Source organism: Myotis daubentonii, chromosome 2 (assembly GCF_963259705.1).
Source record: "Myotis daubentonii chromosome 2, mMyoDau2.1, whole genome shotgun sequence".
Classification (NCBI taxonomy): domain Eukaryota; kingdom Metazoa; phylum Chordata; class Mammalia; order Chiroptera; family Vespertilionidae; genus Myotis; species Myotis daubentonii.
This window is the reverse complement of record NC_081841.1, coordinates 75250279-75272994: the sequence shown is the minus strand read 5'-3', so window position 1 is coordinate 75272994 and position 22716 is coordinate 75250279. Positions and strand designations below refer to the sequence as shown.

Genomic DNA, 22716 nt, shown 5'->3' with positions numbered 1-22716 from the left:
GAAGATTCTCCGCGGCTCCGGGGACCCAGAGAGGCGGCGACACGGCCGATGACAACATTAGGCCGCGACGCGCTCCGGGCCGGGCGGTAGGGGTGGTCGTGGCAGCCCCAGCGGCTGCAGCGTGAGCTTTCGCCGCGGCGGCGAGCGCCACCGGTTCCCCACAGCCCGAGGCAGGTGGGGGCCCGCCCCGGCCGGTGGACCGCGCGGGCGGGAGTTCCCGCCCCCCCGGAGCGGCGAGCCGGCAGCGCCTCCGCGGCGGGGAGACAGAGCCCTCCGTCTGGGCTGTCTTCCCAGCTTCCGCCGGCGACGGGGGCTGAGAGAAGTTGAGGTCGGACCGGACGCGTGCAGGGCCCCAGAAGAACCGGCCCTCTGGGCCCCGCCAATCCGGCGGCTCCGCACCGGTGAGGGTCGCGTGGGTCCCTGAGTTGGGGGGGCGGTGGGTTCGCACCCCTACGGAGCTGCACCTCCCGAGCCTCACGTTCTGAGCTGGGGCCGCGGGGACTCCGGGCACCCGCCCCGGGGAGTTCCTCTGGGGCTCCTTTGTCCCCTCCGGAGTGGGGGGTTCCAAAGGCCGGCGCGGTGCAGTGTTTGGGGGCCCACCGTGGGTGCGTGTGCCTCCTTCCACCGCGGCAAGGGGGCTGCGGGGAGGTGCGAGCCTCTGGGCCGCCCTGAGTGGCTGCCTCCTCCCGAAGTCTGGGGGGACGGCCGGGTCCCGCCGGAAGCCCCTGCGCCCGGGGCGGTGAAGGTGAGGCTCGGGGTTTCCCGTGCCAGCCCTGGGGCGGAGGCTGTGCGCGCCGCAGGCTGCACCGCCCTGGCACCGCCGGATGACACCGCGCTGTTCCTCTCGCCTCAGTTCCTGTGGCCTCCGTGTAACGCAAGAGGAGGGCGAAGCCTGAGCTGTGCTCGTACATTTAAAGTTGGTTTCAAAGCCCCTTCTCGGGAGTGGGACCCGGTTCCAAGGAGCTTCCCAATGGAGTGTGCTCTCGGGTTCATGGAGACACCCACTCGAGACCGGCGGAGGGGGCGAAGCAACTGTATATGCAGATTTTCCATTCACAAAAGTCATTTAACACTTTGTGAGGTACAGCTGCGCTGGGGAACTCACCCAGTTTCATCTGATCTATATGCTGTCTGCAATGATAGGTCACTCGGGCTCCTACTTAAACAGTTACAAAACTTATCTGATGACATAAGCATATTTGCTTTAAATACGTAGTTTAATGAATTTTTTTTGCCTTTCTGATGCTGGAAGACTTAAATGGCATCTGAGTAGAATGCCCTGTGTATAGTAGAATTATTAATGTTTATTAACTTGCCCAGAAATTAAGGCTTTTTTAGGAGAGCAAGGATCGTGGAGGAGCATGGGTGATTTGCTTCTTAGGGTTTGTGCATCCCATCAGGCATCGTCTGTCTAAACGGATCACGCTCTGAAGCTATGGTCAGTTTCTATGCTTGCTAGAACCTGTCTTGGAATGAAATTACTAAGATCATGCTAGTTTTGTAAAACAGGTTGGAGAAGGGAGAGTAAGGGAATGCAGTTTGTCCTCTTGAAAATACAACTAATATCAAATATCTGTTACTTCTTTATTTGACAGCAATTATGCATGGATGACTATGGTATGCTTGTTCAGAGTACTAGGAAAGGGAATAGAGGAAACATAAGAACTACCTTTTAGGTCTTTAATTATGGAGATTAAGTCCTTGGGGTCAAATTCCATGTGAACCGTTTGAGCCGCAATGCATTGTACACTGGTGCTTAGAAATGCCTGTTTAATTAAAAAATGGCCATGGTTTATTTTTCTTTCATTGAATCATAATATTTATTGTACCTGTGATATGTAAAAAGATGCTATATTTTTGCAGTTAGAATGTTACTACATTTTAGAGGCAATCAAATGCTTCTTTTAAAAAATACTGATTTTGAGAGAGAGACAGAGATAGATAGTTCTTCCACTTACTTATGCATTCATTGGTTGCTTCTAGAATGTGCCCTGATTGAGGATCAAACCTGCAACCTGGGCATATCAGGATGATACACTAACCAGATGAGTTACCCAGCCAGGGCTAATCAAATACGTTTCTTAGAACACATTTATGGCACTTAGGAATTTGGTAATATCTAGTTTTTTGTCTCATTTTGAATTGAAAAACCTTAAAACATGCTTTGAGGAGAAATTATACAATTCTAAAGAAAACTAGTAAAATACACCTAAGCCATCAAGAAATAAGAAATATACAATTTTGTGTAATGGGGTTATATTTTGGTTTGATTTAAGAAAAAAGTAATAAAATTATGAATTTACAAAATCTGCATTATAAAAGGATCTCCTTTTAAAGGACAGATTGTAGAATTTTTTTTAACTAGAGAATGTTCTTAATACATTTAAATTTGATTTGTTTATAAATAATCCTCCAAGAACAGGTTACTTGTATTGAAGTATGAAGGACAAAATAAAGAACTGATACTTAGCGTTCTAATTATTATTTTGGAAAATTATTCTAATAGCAATACCTGAAGAATTGCATTTTAATATTTATATTATAATATTTAAAGCTGAACACATTTGTAGTAATGATCTCTGATCATCAGGGGATTCAAAAGTGGAAGACATGGGCCCTACCTTATTCTTAGGAATATGATCTACAAACAATATGTAAATACAAGTTGCATAAAAAGCTGCTTCTAAGTACTTTATTTTATTTTTAAATGTATTTTATTGCTTTTTTACAGAGAGGAAGGGAGAGGAATAAAGAGTTAGAAACATCGATGAGAGAGAAACATCTGTCAGCTGCCTCCTACACACCCCCTACTGGGGATGTGCCTGCAACCAAGGTACATGCCCCTGACCGGAATCGAACCCGGGACCCTTCAGTCCGCAGGCCAGTGCTCTATCCACTGAGCCAAACTGGTCAGGGCTCTAAGTACTTTATTAATGAAGGTGGCTGTTTTCAAGGAGATTGATGGAGGTACTTGATTATAGCAATTGCAATTGCTCTGAAGTATAGTAGTTTCCTTGTAAATGGGACAGAGAAAGATGTCTGGACTAATGTGAGATTTCATGTCAGCATGGGGGAAACAAACCCCTGAGAGATTTTTTAGATCTCTCCTTCCTTCCACCTTGGTCCCCATTCCCTCATATATCTTCTCAAAGGTGTGAAGCTGAGGGTCTCATCTGGAAGACCTGATATGTGGGATTTTTCCCTCCCTGAAAAATGTTATCAGGTTTTCAGGCTTTCTTCAGAGACTTTGTAGGGAAGGAATCCTTGCCCTGGAACATCATACCCTTAAACCCTGTGTTATTTAACTTTGTTAATGTTGCAAACAGTGTAATATGCCCATGATAGCAAGGACCTTGTCTATTTTGCTCATCATTGACCCAGCAAATGTTATTGAATGAAAAAATGTAGTTCCAGATACATGACTAGAGAACAAAAAGGAATATGTGATAATGTATTCCAAAGTAGATACAAAGCAGTGAGATGATAAGGATATTGGCTTCTGGAGAGTGGAGCAGGTCTTTTAATCAGGGAATCTTTCTTGGTGGTGTTGTTTCTTAAGTTAGGTCTTACTGAAAGCGGTATACCTGAAGATAAGCAAGTTTTCTAAGGGGGTAGATAGCATAAACCAAAGCATTTAACTTGTAATCACATCAGATTAAACACAGTGAGTCATTTTTGGTAACATGAAGAATTTTTCTTCTCCTAGAATAGAACTGTCGCCTCTACAGATAAGATTGTCATACCTTATAAGACCTAAGGTTTTGAGTACTTGAGTTTTGAAAGTGACGGTACAGTGAAAGCAAGAGAATTAAATGTGGGATCAGAAAATCTGAATTATATTTCTGATTGCATTTTATACAAGCAAGTGTCCTTGGGCAAATCACTGGGCCTTAGTTCTCTCACAATCCTTATTCCATATGAATGAAATGACATAATGTATATGAAAATGCCTACCTCAGTATTTAGCACATAGGGGAAATCAACAAACATTAAATTATTTAAAACATTTATTTGTCTTTAGATATTTAAAAAATATTTTGGTGTATTTATCAAGAAATTTAATATCTACTTGACCAAGTGTTACTGTTGTAACTAGCTAGCTGATATTAATAATAAGAAAGGAACAAAGGGGAGGTCAGACATTATAAGTATGGTTGTCTGGGCTGGAAGCTGCAACTTTTCACTCCCAGGGAACCACCATTTCCATTCCCTGCAGATCACTGGGGAAAGGGATCAAACAAAGGGGAAGATTGGTGTATGCGTAGTGAAGGGGTTGCATAGTGAAGATGCTTGTCTGTTGGTCTAACCTGGAACTAAGGTAATTGGCTAGGAGGTTGAAGCCACCATAAGCCCGAGAAAATTTGGGAATACATAATCCCTAGGCAAAGGAATTCTCTCTTTCTCGTTCCTTTAACTTTGCTCCTGCCTCCTTGCAGTCATATTCCCTCCATAGCCATGTGGCCCTAAAGCCGCATGGACCATGGCCATGTCGACTCCACATGCAATGGACTACAGCTGGGAATAGGAGCTAAATAAGCTAGCCTGATGTGCAAATATGAAGCAGAAACTCTGGGCAGCAGCTTTAATCCTAGCTCTGCTGAAGACATATCTGGACTGGTGTTGGGATGGAGGGAGATAGAGACCTTGGAAACTCAGAATTCCACAGAAATAAAACTTCTCATGCAAATCAACATCACTCATTCTCCTGTGTTTGTCTCAGAAAACTCATGGTTTCATGGCAAAATTAGATGCTTGCTTTTCTTTCAATCACACATATGCTTCCTGATAGAAATGAGGCTTAATTGTGTTACTTCTTAATATTAACACAAAGAATGGTAGATGCCTCAGATTTTTAAAGCTTCAAGTAAGGGATATGTATGGCTGAAAATCTGAGCCTTTAGGCTTTTCTTCTAAACAATCTGTTTTTGAAGAAATTGCTTTACCTGTCATGCCATCTGTCTAGTCATTGTTGTGAAGAAATGGGATTTTCCTACTATTAAGAAGAAAAACTACCAAAGATATTCTCTATATGTTTCTAGTGCTCTGAGTGATTGTAAACCATGAAGGATCTCTACCTGCTATTTTATTTTAGAATTCAATATTTTCTGAGCATGCTAATAGACTTTTGCATCATTTCTTATCTAAGCTCTTTGTTCCAGTAGCTGTTTATTCTTCTATGAATCTCAAAATTTCATTATACTTTGTGAAGTCTTTGTAGCGTTTTTACTCTATGGAGTAGTCTGTACTTTGCAATAATATTTGGAGGGGAATTTTATTATTATAAGAAGACTGAAAAGAGTCTTGAGTCTTCAAATGATGAAGAAACCAGTTACCTACCATCTTCCATATTCACAGAGGACTGAAAAAAAAGAGGAAACGGTTTTAGAGTTTGAAGACTCTTCCAAATTAAGAGGCGAAAATGTCAATTTAGGGTTGCTAAAAACTTGATAGATTCAAAGGGAGATTATTATAGCTCCCAAAGGTGTCTTAGTAGGAGTGGTTGATCATCATAATAATAGCTAATATGTTTTGACTGCTAATCTATGTGCTATTTTAAAAGTATTTGACATATGTTATATTTATTCCTCACAATGATCCCCCTCCCGCCCCCCCAAAATCAGGCTATTTTCTTGTCCTTTTTAGGCCTCAGATACTGAGAACTTAAGTAATAGGTATTAGAGCCAGGATTTGAATTAGACTGAGTCACTGGGAGGCTAAGGTGGTGGAGCCTATCGAAGGATTTGAATTTGAAGTTTATTGAGACCTTTGACTTTAGAGCCTCTTCTTTAACCACGGAATGATGCTGCCTTGTATAGTTTATTTGCAGTTGCCCCTTATAACAGGTTTTGACCTTGTGATATTTGTGAGTCTGTTTTGACTATGATTTGATGAAAATATACTTTGTAGTAAGATGACATATAACCTCGACCCCCCCCCCCCATTTTATGTGTATTTGACTGACATCCTATTTTTTAAGTTTAAAAAATACAGTAAGTAAGTAAAATAATTCTTTGTTATTCAGTTGCCATTTTTCACTAGGAAATTTCAGACTCTATTGGAAATATAAGAACATGGTAAATATAGTATTTTAAGGTGACTTGTTCTAATTTTTAAAATTCATACTTTAATTAATTTATTTTTTTAAGAATAAGGTATGCACAGAAATAATGTGGATGGTTTTTATATAGTGTATTTGAAGGCCACAAATATATATAATTGAAATCCCTTTTTTCTTTCCATGACCAATCTAAGTTATTTAAGTTTATTTAAGCCATCTCCTGCTGAATTTTCCACCATTAAAGTAACTTGTTTTTTGGCTGCCAAATGCCACATATTAGCAGAAATACTTTATCAGATTATATAATTTCTAACAAAGAAGGCTAAGGTACCTGAGGAAATTGTGAAATATGCGTAGGTATGTTTTGATAGGGTTGGGGAAGTGGTAGTGATGCTGTTGTTATAACCTGGTTATTATATAACAGGAAAAAGGAGGAAAGTGAAGGTTATGTAATATAGACATGCCATTTATACAGCTTTGCCAAAAAGCTGCATTTATCACTCCACGTCTGTTCCCTGCTGATTGATGGGGGAAGGGACTGGGCAAAGGCAGTTTAGACACATGCCCAGTAAAGACCTGAGTGAGGTGGGAAGGGGCCTACCTTCTTGCAGGTCAGTCACATCTGGAAGCCAGTCACTGGCCAGAATGGAGGTGGCCACAGCAAGTGCCCCAAACCTAAACATTTAAATTTCCAAGTAAAATTCCCTCTCATCTCTCTGGCATGCTGGGTTCCTGGCTTTCCTGTGTCAGGGGATATGCTTCCCTTTGCCCACATGGCTCATGGCTATGTGGGACTCCACACATGGACTAATGGACTTTAATTAGCTGGGATGTTAAACTATACCCAGAACGGGAGCTCTGGGCACTGGTCATGCTTCTGGCTTTACTACCAGCAGCCCCTATTTCAGGACTGGCTTGGGGGAAATGGGATATTACAACCCGAGGAATGTTATTTTATGCAAATAAAGCCCTTTTCCACATCCTATCCTCCCATTGGGGGGGGGGGGGGTTCTGAAAATTCTTATTTCAGCAGTACCCCAAGAACCTCAGCCTTATTCCCATGAGCGACAGGAAAGTTTGATTCTCCAGTAACAGTAGATCTGGGGAGAGAACAGTCCAGTCTAAGTAATATTATTACTGGGTTAGAATAATGAGGTAGAATGCCTCGGATATGAGGGCATAGGTACATTGTTCAAGTGGAGAGGAAGATAAGGAACTTCGGAAAACTAGCTATGCTTACTGTATACTAGTAATTTTGCCTATTTTTTTTTTTTTTTACTATAACATTTAAGATTAGCAATTCAGAAATGAAGAAAAACAGTGTTTTGTATCATAGTGGGGAGTTTGTACTAGTTTCTAGGCTGTTTTGCAAGCTGTGGATACTTGAGGGGAGAACCAAGATAGTGGCGTAGGTAAACCACAACCACATCAAAATTACAGCTAAAACATAAAACAATCATCATTCAGAACCACCTGAAAGCTAGCTGAATGCAAGTCCTACAACTAGAGAAGTAAAGAAGAAAATATGTTGAGACTGATAGGAGGGGCAGAGGCCTGGCACGGGCTGGTCTGACACCCACATGTGGCGTGTTTTAATGGGGAGGGATATCTCTGAGGCCTCCGCGAGGAGCAAAGAGTCCTAGCCCCACACCAGACCCCTAGCCCAGGGTTCCAGAACTGGGAAGAGAAGTCCCCATAACTTCAGGTATAAACCATCAGGAATTGTGGCTGAGTTACATGGAGGCTGCTGGTGACTTAGGCAGTCTTTCTTAAAGGGCCAGCACACAAACTTACATGGTCTTGCTCTCTCTCAGCTCCAGCGCTGGGCAGCAGCATTGGAGGAACCAGGAACATACAGGGAGGAACTGGATTGTATGGCATCTGGGCAGGAACTTGGCTTTCTCCCTGATGGAGGGGCTCTCAGGGGGTCATTGTTCCTGTGCTGGGGCCCCCCACCCCCACCCCCATCACAGAGCTGATTGGTGGACATATCTGAGTTTCTATCAGCTTACCTCACACTGTTTGCTACACCCTTCTGATTCCTTGAGACCCTGCCCCATCCAACTTGCTGCCCCACCCAAGCTGTTTGCAGTGGCTTTTCCATATGAATGGCCTGTCCTGGCTAAGGCTTCAGGCTTTGCTAAAATCTCTTAAACAAGCAGCAGCTGGCATCAGCATGTGCCAAATCTATCAATGAGAGGCTCAAGACCTGGCACTACCACCAGTCTGCCTTGCTTCACAGTTGGGCCTCACCTGGGCATTTCCAAGCCTAATACAAATAGTAGCCATTTGCAGATCACTTGGTAGCTCTTCCTGGGTGGCCCCAGGCAGTGGCTGAGTTTGCATCTCTTGTAGGCCCCAGAGCCAGTGCAACTGGGGGCAGCTTCAGACCGTACCAGATTACAACTCTACACATCCGCAAGTGACACACTCAAAGGGCAGACTCAGTGAGCACCAAAGCCCCACAGCAGCTCTTTCACTGTAGTTGCAACTGGTCGTCACAGCCCATTGGCCTGGAGGTCAATTCCAATGATGCCAGCAGCAATCAAGGCTCAACTACAACAAGACTGTGCGTACAGCCCACGTAGGGTGGTCTGTACCTAGAGTGCCCAGCTTAGGGGACTGGGGAGGCTGAGCCACTGGGCCCTACAGGACACCTGCTACACAAGGCCACTCTACTAATTCCAGGAGACATAGCAGCTCTACCTAATACATAGAAACAAACACAGGGAAGCAGCCAAAATGTGGAAATAAAGAAATGTCACAAATGAAAGAATGGAAGAAATTTCCAGAAAGAGAAAAATGAAATTGAAGCAAGCAAACTACTGGATACAGAGTTCAAAACAATGGTTATAAGGTTGCTCAAGGATGTTAATGAGACCTTCAAGGGACTCAAAGAGAGCTTCAAGGGGCTTAGTGAGACTTTCAAGGATCTTAGTGAGAATTACAAAGACATGAAAAAGGACCAGTCAGAAATTAAGCATACACTAACTCAAATAAAGAATAATTTACAGTGATTTAACAGTAGAGGATTCTGAGAATCAAATCAGTAATATGAAATATGAGGAGGCAAAAAACACCCAATCATAAAAGAGCAAAAAGAAAAAAGAATCCAAAAATATGAAGATAGTGTAAGGAGCCTCTGGGACAACTTCAAGCATACCAACATCCATGCTGTGGGGGTGCCAGAAGCAGAAGAGAGAGCAATATGTTGAAAATCTATTTGAAGAAATAATGACAGAAATAGATTTACAAGTCCAGGAAGCTCAGAGAGTCCCAACCAAGAGGAATCCAAAGAGGACCACACCAAGACACATCATAATTAAAATGCCAAGGGTTAAAGACAAAGAATCTTAAAAACAGCAAGGGAAAAGCAGTTAGTTATTTACAAGGGAGTGCCCATATGACTGGCAGCTGATTTCTCAGCAGAAAGTTCGCAGGTCAGAAAGGAGTGGCAAGAAATATTCAGAGTGATGAATAGCAAGGATCTACATCCAAGATTACCCAGTAAACCTCTCATTTAGCATTGAAGGTCAGATAAAGAACTTTCAGACAAGAAAAAGCTAAAGGAGCTCATCTGCCACCAAACCACATAAAATTACATGAAATGTTGAAAGGTATTCTTTAAGAAGAAGAGGAAGGAGAAGGAGAAGGAGAAGGTGGAGGGATAAAAAATATCAACAATAAAATGGCAATAAATACATATATATCAACAATTGAATCTAAAAATCAAAATAAATGAACAAGGAATCTAATGAGCAAAATAAAGTGATGAATAAAATAGAACCATGGAAACATGGAACAGACTGACAAATCTCAGAGGGGAGGGAGGGAGGGAGGGAGTGGGGAGAGATTAACTAAAAATGTTATATGCACATATGAATTACCTATGGATATAGGCAATAGGGTGGAGTGGGAACTGGGTGGAGGGAGACAATGGGGAAAATAAAAGGGGATATTGTAATACTCCCAACAATGAAGAAAGTATGGAGAGGCAGAATAGTACAGGCTTGAACTCAACTGTTTAAATTCAGAACCTGCACAGCCACTTACTAGCTCATTGCCCTGTACCTAGCCCTATGCTGACGTGGTGGCTGCAGGGCAAGAAAATGGTGTATTTAATCAGAGTGAGATTCAGCAGTGCATCCTGTGAGTTTTCCATGGTTCTTATGTGGTATGAAAGACATCTGGAAGTCCTCACATAATCATAGTGAAGGAAATAGAAATTAGCAGGGAGCCAGCAAGTCTGTCATGAGGCTAGGGAGGGACCATGCAAATGAGGTTGTGGGTAGGGCGGCTGTAGCAGATTCAGCTCAAATGTCCAGCATAGTTTGTGCTCCTTCTTGTGGTATAGTTCAAACTGGGAAGTGGTTGCTCAGCCAGGAAATCATTTCTCAATCATTTTCCTCCTCTACCACTATCCTCCCACCCTCTATTGAGGTGGGGCCATGTGACTGGTTTTTGCCATTGGAATATGAGTGGAAATACGCCATAACTTCTGGGTTGAGGTGACTGAAAGCAGGTGTTCTTTCTCTACTTTCTCTTTTCCCATCTAGAGGCCAGATGCAGAGGCGGAGGCTCTTATGAGTTGATAGAGCCATAAGGTTGAAAGGATCTGGAGTCCCTAAATTAGCATGTGGGAAAAAGCTGTGCACCAAATAGGAGCACCCACACCAGACTGTAATTTTAATGAACATTTTTAATTACGTTAAGTGACTGAAAATTTGGGGTTTATTTGTTAGGCAGCTAGTGTTGCCTTAATTATAAACATGAGCTGCATAAAAGAGGTCTTTGAAGCTCTAATAATATTCATACCAGCAGGAGCTGAGGTGGGACCAAGTTAGGAGATCCACTGGATACTGTTCCAAAATATACATGAGCATATGCTATTATGATTCTATGAGGGCCAATAGCCGAATCTTAAAGGGCTGTGAGGAACCCATTCAGACCAATCATAACACCCTAAAGCTTTACTCTATGCCCACATACTATCATAAGAACAAGGAGTAGATGCCAGGCTGTTGTGGCTCAGTGGTTGAGTGTAACCCATGAACCAGGAGGCCACAGTTCGATTCCTGGTCAGGGCACATGCCTGGGTTGTGGGCTCAATCCCCAGTAAGGGGAATGCAGAAAGCAGCCTATCAATAATTCCCATCATTGATATTTCTAATTCTCTCTCCCTTTCTCTCTCTGAAATCAATAAAACATATATTACACACAAACACAAAATGAGGAGCAGAGAGAAACTACAAAAATTTTTCTTTAAAAGTCTGAAGAGTTCCCTTACAGCAGGGTTTGTCAGCTTGACACTATTGACATTTTGGGCTAGATAATTGTTGTGAGTGGCTGACCTGTGCATTGTAGAATGTACAGCAGCATCCTGGGACTCATTAGATGCTAGTAGCACCTCCCAGAGTTATATAGCAAAAAATGTCTCCATATATTGCAAATATCCCTTGGGGGACAAAACTTTAATATATATATATATATGTATGTATGTATATGTATATATATGTATATGTATATATATATGTATATGTGTATATATATACTTCTTTATTGATTTCAGAGAGGAAGGGAGAAGGAGAGAGAGATAGAAACATCAATGATGAGAGAAAATCATTGATCGGCTGCCTCCTACACACCCCCAACTGGGGATCGAGCCCACAACCCAGGCATGTGTCCTTGGCCGGAGTTGAACCTGGGACCCTTCAGTCCACAGGCTGATGCTCTGTCCACTGAGCCAAGCTGGCTAGGGCAAGAAACTTACCATTAATAAAGGACTTTTTCTCCCCTTAGGAAATCAGTGGAATTCATGGGGGGAAGTTTATTTATGAATTTGCAACAAAGAAAGCTATGTTTTTATGAGATACACCAGTTTCTATTAAATATTGATCCACACTTCTTTTAATTTATCAATTTAGACATAAGTATTTTCCATTTTATCTTTCTTCTTTTCTATTCCTTCTGAACAACTATATTTCTTATTCCCTAAATAAGTATATCTCTCTCCTGCTCTTCCACCCAAATTACTCCAGCTGTCATGTCCATAGATTCTATCTAAATGATGAAAACCAGTAAGTAGTTGAAATTAATCAGTGATACATTTTGTGGCTATGAGACAAATTATGATTTTAATTAAATTCAGAAAATGTATGACTTCTTGGTATTCTCTAAGGTTTTTTTTTGTTATATTGATTAATTTTCTTTCAGGAACAGACTTTCAATATAAGAATTATCTCCATAGTTTCTTATTTTTGGTAGTAATCCTTAGGTATTAAAAATCATGTTGGTTCTCATAGATCCTTTTGAATTGGCAAGCAGAAGTGTAATTATGTCTTGGTTACTTACACGATAAGTTAAAGATGATGATTACTTTCTTTTTGGTAACCTATACTAGTACCTAGAATTCAAAACACAGAAGCATCTAGGCCAGAGTAAAGTACTCAGGTATTTTTCTTTCATGTTCAAGATAGAAAGCCGTTCATAATCTGTATTAAAATATATGAAGAAATGGTTTTGGGATTGAGTAAAAAAATCAATAATCAAATTCTTTGAGATTGTCTTAACTTGAGATCTTGCATTTCAAGCTTTAATATTTAGTAAAGAACCCTCTGCTTAAGTATGAGTATGGATTTTACTTGTAGAAAACTGGGTAACTTTTGGTTTATTATAACCAGTTAACATACTTAATAAATGAGAAACACATTCATTTTTTTTCTAGTATCTTAATTTAAAACTAGGTTCATATTTTCCTTAGAAGATGATCTTTCAAGAAAATTGAAAATTTATGCTGAATCGGGTAGTAAATTAAAATATCCAACTTTAAAAACAGACTTAAAATCCAAGGGAGACATTTAATATATAAGACTAGATTATTACTGTATGATTGCCAATATCATATTTGCTAGCACTGTCCTTTGGTGGCCTTGATTTATTGCTGTCTCAGAAACTCTTTTGAGACCTTCTGTCACAGACAGGCTTGTACAACCTAGAATTACAAACACCAACTGATTTAGTAAACAGATGCACTGGGAAAGTAAGGAACCTGCCAGAAGTGTTGTCTTTCCTATTAAGTAAGTAACCGTGTGACCTTGGCAGCCACTTGGTCTCTGTGGGTCTCAGTAAAATGGAGAGTTTGGAACAGATAGCCTCTTAGGTTCTTTAGAGGATTCCTTAAAGATGTTAGGTGCTAGAATTCCAATAAGATAATATATTATGTAATATCCTTATAATAGCTCTGAAATAGATGGTATTATTCCTGTTTTACGGATCTACTTATTCATGTTGTACAGATTCCATGTTCAAGAAACATGCTTGGTCATGTAGCTACTAAGAGGCAAGCAAGAAGTTGAACCTTAGCTTATGTCATTTTATAGCCATGTTGCTTTTAGTGTACTATACTGTCTCCCAAGCCATGTTGCTATAGTAGACCACCAGATTTTAGTCTTAAAACTTGTTTCATTTCTTAGTCTGTAGCTTGTAATAAATGTACTTTTGCATTACAGGATCTGTTATTCTGCAAACCAGAAGTTAGGGATCAGGCCTGTGCGCTGTGCCCAAAGTACAAATGTGACCAGTTTTTAAGTAAACATACTAGGATTTGTGTGTCTAAGAGTTAGCTTGAATTCATTTTTAGTAATGTCACTGTTGTTCAAAAATACTTTTGGAACGACTCCTTTGTCATTTCTTTAGTGCAGGGGTCACAAACTTTTTAAACAGGGGGCCAGTTCACTGTCCCTCAGACCGTTGGAGGGCCGGACTATAGTTTAAAAAAAAAACTATGAACAAATTCCTATGCACACTGCACATATCTTATTTTGAAGTAAAAAAACAAAACGGGAACAAATACAATATTTGTATTTGCATGTGGCCCGCAGGCCGTAGTTTGAGGACCCATGCTTTAGTGTGTTCAGCCTCATTCTTTTTTTTTTTTTTTAATTCTTTATTGTTGAAAGTTTTACTTATGTCTCCTTTTTTCCCCATTGACCTTTCCCCGCCCACTCCCACCCTCCAGCACATACCCCAACCCAGCCCACCTCATTCTTTTAATCTACATTCTATGGTGACAAATGGCATCTTTAGAAAATGAATTTGATGTTTGGAAAGAGTGGCAAGTCATTCTGAACGGAATCTCATCATAAAATTAAGAATCACCGTGAGAAATGCCATTTTAGTTCAAAAGAAGCAGTAACCAAAGGAATGAAACCTATAGGTAGCTAAGAAAATTAGAAAAGAGGAGTTCCAAAATTGCTTTGTTTAGTGGCAACTTGAAATGGTCTCTAAAAACGACTACTCTAAATGAAGACAACCTTTTATTTGTATGTAAACTGTTATATTAGTTAAAATTACATCTTAAGATAGTATAACTGTTAGTCTGTGTTTGCCACTTAGGCCATTGCTATGCTAATTTAGCTTGCACTTTAGAGAACAAGAATTGGTGAATGAATTATCGATGTCAGGTATTCTTTCCATTTTAAAGGAGATCAGAATCTGTAGAGCATGTGTTTACATAATAATTCTTGGTTATATGCATAATATTTTAATTCTTGGTTATATTCATACTTATTATGTAATTTGTGCTTAAGGTTATCCATGTTGAGGTTTAATTCCAGGCAGCGACTCCATCTTATTTTCTAGTATGATCTAAAACCACTTCTGTTACCTCAGTGTACTCTTTGATGCAGATTTACAAGTAAATTAAATTTTGGGGGGGGAGGGCAAAAACTATCTTAGGCTGCCTTATACACTTACTGTTGAATGGCTTTTGAATATCAGTGCTGTAATCTTGTGGTGCAGATAATAAACAATAATATACCTCTAGATACCTTGTTGCACAGAGGAGCTTGTAATAGGAAGATTTCATTTTATATTTTTAAGGTTTTATTTTTCTTGATTTAAACTCCCAGATGATACAGTCTGATGAAGCTACCTAATTTATAAGTATTAATGAATGATAAAAATAAATCTCTAGTCTGCCCTCCCCCCCCCCCCTTTTTTAAATCCTCACTAAGAATATGTTTTTGGTTTTTCTTTCACTGATATTTAAAGAGATGGGAAGGGAAGGAGGGAAAGGGGCAGGGGGGAGGCAGGGAGGGAGGGAGAGCGGGGGAGAGAGAGAGAGAGAGAGAGAGAGAGAGAGAGAGAGAGAGAGAGAGAGAAAGAGAGAGAAAGAAAGAGAGAGAAACAGAAAGATTGATTGGTTGCCTTTTGTAGGCAACCTGCCTGGGGATCAAACCCTCCTCTCTCTACCTTTTGGTGTATGGATGATGCTCCAACTAATCAAGCCACCCAGCCAGGGCTAGTCCCTTTTAAAAAATTAATTAATTATTTTTTAAATTTAAAATTTATCTTTACTCTTGAAAGTATTACAGATGTCCATTTCCCCCCTCCATTGACTCCCCTCTCCCCTACTCCTGCCCCCTCCCCAGGCCTTCACTGTACTATTGTCTGTCCATGAGTTATGAATATTGCTGTCCATAGGTTATGCAAATAAGTTCTTTGGTTAATGTCTTTTCCCTCACCCCTCTCTGAAATACATCAGTCTGTTACTTGCTTCATTGTCTCTGGATCTATTTTGTTGTCAGTTTATTTTGTTCAATAGATTCCACATGTAAATGAGAACATGTGATACTTGTCTTTCTCTGACTGGCTTCCTTCACTTAGCATAATATTCTCCAGGTTCCTCCTTGTTGTCTGGAAGGGTAAGAGATCCTTTTTTTTGTACAGTTGCATAGTATTCCATTGTGTAAAAACAGTGTGGAGCCCTAACCGGTTTGGCTCAGTGGATAGAGCTTCGGCCTGTGGATTGAAGAATCCCAGGTTCGATTCTGGTCAAGGGCATGTACCTTGGAGTTACGTGTGCAGGAGGCAGCTGATTGATGTTACTCTCTCATCGATGTTTCTAACTCTCTATCCCTCTCCCTTCCTCTCTGTAAAAAATCAATAAAATATATTAAAAAAACAAAACAAAAACAGTGTGGAGTTTCCTCAAAAAATAAAAAATGGAACTGCCATTTGACCCAGTGATCCCACTTATAGGAATACTAGAAGCCCAATGCACGAAATTCGTGCATGGGTAGGGTCCCTAGGCCTGGCCGGCGATCAGGGCCAATCTGTGGGGTGCCCGGCTGAGAGATCGGGGGCCCCTGCTGGCACCCATCTTGGCTGGCCTGGGGCCTGCAGGCTGGGGGCAGATCCTACATTGAGCGTCTGCCCTCTGGGGGTCAGTGCATATCAGCGACCTGTCATTCCACTGGTTGTTCCTCTGTTCAGTCAATTTGCATATTAGGCTTTTATTATATAGGATATCTTAAGAAGCCTAAAACACCATTCAGAAAGAATATATGCACCCCTGTGTTTATAGCAGCATTATTTACAATAGTTGAGATCTGAAAACAGCCCAAGTGCCCATCAGTAGATGAATAGATAGTTCCTTTTTAATAATACCTTTCCTTTTGAGGTTTCAAAATAATTTAATGTTAAAAGACAGATATTTAATTCAACAGATAATCTGAGTGCAAGTCACTAAGCAAGGAGCCGAAAATTCAGTGGGAGCTAGGTAGACATGTGACTTCTTTGAGTTTGTGTATGTGGGAAGGGTGAGGAACAGAGAGTAAACTGTTAATTGCACAATTCATTGTGTAATCTCCATTGTGGAAAGCGCTAAGAAGAAGAAATATGGGGTGACATAAGAATTTGCTTACCTAGTGGGGGAGAGGAGGCAAGGATGATGACTCGAGCAGTGGTAAAAACAATATTTCAGGCAGCACATCTTGTTTAAATATCTTGGAACAGCAAACAACTTGGCTTTTGCTAGACACTGAAAGAGTTCACGTGGCTGGAGTATAAAAAAGAGAGAGAGAGAATAATAGCATGTGGTGCAGTAGGCAGACTGACTGGGTCATGCAAGGGTTGATAAACCATATTAAGGATTTTGTTATTTGTCTTAATATTCCTTGGAAACTATTAGAATATTTTAAATAAAGGATCATGAAGTGATCAGGTTTAGAATGAATGATCACTTTGGATGCTATGTAAAGAAAGGTTTGGAGGCAATTAGAGAAGATGGTGGGAGATCCATTAGGTTGTGTAGAGATTAAGGTCCTGTGGCTTTTCCAAGGGAGAATTCTGTAGGCCAATGGTTCTCAAAGGGTGTGCCACCTGGTAACTTACTAGTAATACATATTCTTGGGTTCTGTCCAGACCTTCGAAATCAGAAACTTTGGGGTTGGGCTTAGAAATCTGATTTTGAATAAGTCCTCCAGGTGATTCTGATGTATTCTAAAGTTTTTGAACCTCTGCTTCAGGCCATTAGATATATGGTTTTTGAATGTAGGAGAAAGTTGTAGGCTGGTGGTATAGATCAGCAGTAGTAACTGCATGAAGGTGGCAGTTGAAAGTAAGAGGAAGAGAAAAGGCTCTAAGAGAGTGAAACCCTAAGATACTTTAATGTCAAAGTCCTTGACAGAGTGAGGGGAGCTTGTGAAAGACTGAAAAAGGGGTTAGTTAAAGAGACTACCAGGTTCCAGAGAGTCTTTGAAAAAGGGCATGGCAAAGTGAGTGTTAAATATGATAGTGAATGATCTTTGTGTTAGTATTTGGAGTAGAATTACAGAGGTGGACACCATCTTTGACAGGATTGAGAAGGAAATAAGGAGAGAGGAGTGAAGAAAGTATAATTTATTAATTTAGGACATTCCTTACCCTTTGGACAGATATTTCATATTTAAAAACTATGAGAAATCAAAATAACCTTGAGGGCGGTGAACCAGCATAAGATCCTATTGAAAACTGTATAATAAAATCTCATGGTTTGGATCTGTTGATTCTGAAATTAATCATTTACATAGAGGACTGAGCTCAAGTTTAGCATTGTCTTTAACCATCTTGCAAGGAATGCCATAGTATAATAATAAACCTATGGGAATGGGATTAGGGGATGTTTAGCTTACCAAGAATTCTGTTTATAACATGATTAAAATAACAGCAACACAGCTTAGCAGAATGCTTTTATATAAAAACTAGAGGCCCCGTGCACAAATTCGTGCACGCGGTGGGAGGGGCTGAAGGTGGTTGGCAGGCCTGCCCCGCCCCCTGGTCCAACTCCCAGATGAACTCCCAGTTAAGGGGACAATTTGCATATTAGCCTTTTATTATATAGGATAATTTTTAAATTTCAAATACATTAATTCACTCTCTATTACTATTATGTATCTAAAGGAAAATGGCTTTAAATGCATTTTATAATCAGACTTAAAAATTACCTAATTTTTTAGAATTATTCTAACATGTTAATGTTATGCTATTCTTTTTTTTTTTTCTTAATGCCATTCTTAAGGGAAGACCACAGTTAATGTGAAGACAAATTAAGATAATTTCAAGGTCAACCCCACTTAAATAGTAATATCTTTGGAGTGTGTGTGTGTGCGCACATGAGTGGAGACAGAAGTGGATAGAGGGAGACTGAGACAGAGCATTTTGAGATGCATTTTCTTTTCTGGTCGATACATCTATTTGCTTTTCTAAAATTTTTTTTAAAGAAAACTGATTTCTTTTTTACATTTTATTTATTTAATTTTATTGGGTTAACAGCATTATGTAAGTTTAAAGTATACATTTCTATAGCACAAAATCTATATATTACATTGTGTTCTCATCATCCAGAATCTAGTCTCCTTCTGTCATCATATATTTGACCCCCTTTACCCTCTTAATTCTCCTCCCAACCTCCTTCCTCTCTGCTAACCACTATACTGTTGTGTGAATCTAAGATTTAAAAACATTGTTTCCCAATGTGTGGCTCAGTGGTTGAGCATTGACCTATGAACCAGGGGCACATGCCTGGGTTACAGGCTACATCCCTAGTGTGGGGCATGGAGGAGGCAGCTGATCAATGATTCTCTCTCATCATTGATGTTTCTGTCTCTCTCTCTCCCTCTCCCTTCCTCTCTGAAATAAATAAAAATATACTTTAAAAAAGAACATTATTTCCCATCATTTGCTTGTGTACTCAGTAGATCTCCTTGCTGCTTTTAAGTAAGCACTGACAAAAACAAACTTTCTTAGAGCTGATTGGTTTTTTTTTTTTTAATTAAAAATTCACACCAAATGTGGGATGTGGGTGGGTCTGTGTTTGGTTGTACTCATTGACTGCTCATGGGAGGTAAGTTACATGGGACCTATAGCCTGCTCCTTGTTTAGAATTCTTTAAAGAATGTGTCATCTTCTCACATAAGTGTCGTAGAAAAGCCAAGAGCTGTAGGGATAGAAGCCATTGGTATGAGGCCAGGAACTGTGCTCTCTCTGCTCTTTGGCTTTCCACCCTGAGATTATTTGCTAAGTAAAGTTTTCATGAAAACTTGAGAAGGCAAAGTAGTCTTAGTTTGAAGAATCTTTGAGTGAAGGTGTTCAGCTTTTGAATTAACATTGTTATGTTATTAATGTTACATTTATTAAAAGATGGTTTTTGTTTCCCTGCTTTTAGTGTATTAAGTTGCTGATATTATTTCCTTTTAAATGTTAGTTTTCATCTTTTTTTAAATAATGTTCTTTTTCTACTAATATTTTATGGTGCTCCTCTAATTTCTAATTGTTAGTTTTTATTTTTCTAATATTTTCTTGTCACCTTTATATATTTTTAGTTTCTTTACCCATTTCATTTGATGTTTTGCTTAAACTCTTTTTTAAAATGTAGTTATTTTTTTTCCAAATAAAATTTTGTTAATTGTTTGCGGTAGTTTTTATTGCGTGCTAACAGGTGGCGCGGGCCATTTTTACTAATTTTTTGTGCAAATGGAAACGTTCAGTAAAATTACGATAACTTTAGTTTACGTATTTATACGTTACCCGCATTCTACCGCTAGTCTATAAAAAACTTATTAATACGTGTCCCGCGCTCTACTACCAGTCATCATAAAACGTATAAATACGTTTCCCGCATACAATGTGTTAAGTCAGAGAGACACAAAAAGTATAAGGAAAAATCATTGAGAAAACTAATGACCCCAACAGTGGCTTGTCCAGGGAGAACTTTAATGTAAATCTACTCTTTATTGGTATATGTGTATTCTTTTTCTGTATAAGGGTAATTGGGTTGGCATAGTTCTAAGGTGGATAGCCCAAAATTTACTTCACACTCTTAGCAAGAAATTCAAGAGTGTGAATTTCCCCCCTCCACTTATATAATAGTAGCTCTCAGGGCTTCTAATTAAGAAACTTTCTTATTCCTTTAAATTTTGAACCTCTTCCATCAAATCTATAATCTGAGTAATGCAGATGTACCACAGGCGAATTCCCCGTTGTTAAATAAAATAAGTTAATTTACAGCAATAAAGCCTTCAAATTATACTTAAAGGGACTTCTTTCACTGTTTGTCATCTCTTTAGCCATTTGAAGTTCTTTGATGTAAAAAAATTTACAGTCCTCATTTTACAAACAATAAATAATCTTTAGCAGTATCAGCCTTCCAAAATCTCAACAACAACAAAACAAAAAACAGTAGTGGGTCTTAACTAGTATTTTATTATTAGTCTTATTAAAACACTTTTTTCCTAATTTATAGTTCTTAAATTAGATACTTCCTTTTTAGTGTATATATACAGGGGTGGGGGAAAGTAGGTTTACAGTTGTGAGTACATGACACACAGAGTTTATTCTTATATTATTATTTATTTATTATATATATATATGTATTACAAGTACAAACCTACTTTTGCCTACCCTTGAATATATAGGAAAGGCTTTGAAAACTATTTTATAGTATAAAATACTATCATCATGAAAAGAAAATTTTAAATGAAAAATTATTTATGATTCTGATGATGTAACACATCAATGATTTTTATGTTTTATAAATATTTCAGCTATTACATTGATATGTAACATATGGGCCCAAGATAAGGTCATTCTTTAGTCTCCACATGTTCTACTATGAGCCAAGGCTATTGCTCTGATGTTACATGGAGCAGATAAAACCTTGTTTGTTAACTGTCACTACATGACATCCTTTCTCACAAAAGACTGGAGTTAATTTAATTTGTAGCTTTGTTGTCCTCACCATAGCTACATTGCTGCTACTCTGTTTAAAGGTCAGTATTATTGCCCTTTAATATTTTGTTTCCCATTGTGCATCTCATTCTCCTCCTACATTTCTCTCATTCTGGGAACTAAGTTATACTAGCTATCTTGGCTATCTCTTCCTAGAGAAAATGGTGAAATGACACTTCTGTTCTGTGTATAAAGTATAGAGAGGAATTACTCTGCCAAATATGTAAAATCTTAATTTAAGGCTTACGTTATTTTGAATGCCATAGGAATGCTAACCCTGCATTATTTTATTTAAACATTTAAATGTATACATGTAAAAACACTTCAAAATTATAAATGTTCAAGAATCCTGATCTTACATTAGGTCTCCTTAAATACAATTTTAGCATTCTGATACCTTTTAAGTATTATGCCATGAAATAATTCTTGTAGCTGCATAGTTCTCTGAGGAGATTTTTTTTATATCTTGTTTTCCAAAATAATCACTTAGAGGATTCAGATTCTGGAAAATGTAAAGGTTTTCATAATTTTAGGAGTGCAGTGACAGCTGCACAGCAAGTCCATATGTTGCTTAGCTATAATTATATTTTAATAATTATTTTTCTTTGGGGAAAGAGCTGTGGCTAACCTCCAAGAGACTGAAGCAGATGAATGTAAGCATTCATGTTTTTTCAACAGAAAGACAGAACTTTTCCCCCACTTTAAACATGAATGTATTTATCTGGTGCCATAGCATCAACTGGATGAAGTTACTATTCTGGATCTTACTGTAAAATTTAAATGAGTATTTGCATTAGATAGGAAGATTACCTTGGTGGTTTTTTTTTTTTTTTTTTAATACTCCCTTATATAGACTTGCTGCCACAGGCATACTAATTTTGATATCTCCTACACGACTTCCTTCTTTCCGCTTCTGTTCTTCTGCACAACCCCTTTACCCGCAGTACTGTCTGTCCTTTCCATCCATTTCCTTTTAAAAATGGCATCTAAAATTATTTTCTCTAGATTATTTTATGATTTACTCCATGTATCTGTTACTTATTTTCTTGCTTTTATCTTAACATTTAACATTGATAGGTACAGATTCAACTAATCTGAGTTGTGTTTCTGTGATGTACCAGGTATAGTGTTAGCTATCTCATTTAATTTTTACAGCTATCCTGTGACTTATTAGTTCCATTTTACAGATGGAATTAAATACATTCCCTGTCCATTCCTAGTTTTAACTGTGCTAGAATTTGAACTCTCTTCATGATTTAAAGAACATTGCTTTTACTATGTCATTCTGCCTTTCAGTATTTCTGTAGTCTTGTCTTTTTTGCTCTTACCACTTACCCTACCAACATCACTTTAAAAAAACACCAAAGTACTTATTCAGATACAATTTGCATAAAGTAAAATGTACCCATTTAAATTACATAATTTGTGCGTTTTGACAAATGTATACACCTATGTGAACGCCGCCACCACAATAAAAATACAGAACATTTCCATTAGTCTCCAAAATCCTTTGTGCATTTTTTCACTTAGTGTTTCTCCTTCCCTACACTCACAACTCTTCCCCAGATAACAGCTGATCTGGATTCTGCCCACTATATATTGTTTTGTCT

General features: G+C 39.1%; 1 protein-coding gene across 7 annotated transcripts in view; it reads left to right on the top strand.

Moving 5' to 3' along the window:
- The first annotated feature begins 261 nt into the window (after positions 1–261).
- The window catches only part of OSBPL8 (oxysterol binding protein like 8), a 183100-nt gene continuing 160645 nt past the window's right edge, over positions 262–22716 (top strand). For 6 of the 7 annotated variants that reach the window (XM_059683681.1, XM_059683680.1, XM_059683679.1 and 3 more), the window contains exon 1: positions 262–401. The gene's annotated coding sequence lies outside the window, so the exon portion shown is untranslated. The remainder of the gene's footprint in view (positions 402–22716) is intronic. The other variant, XM_059683676.1, reaches the window with a different exon arrangement.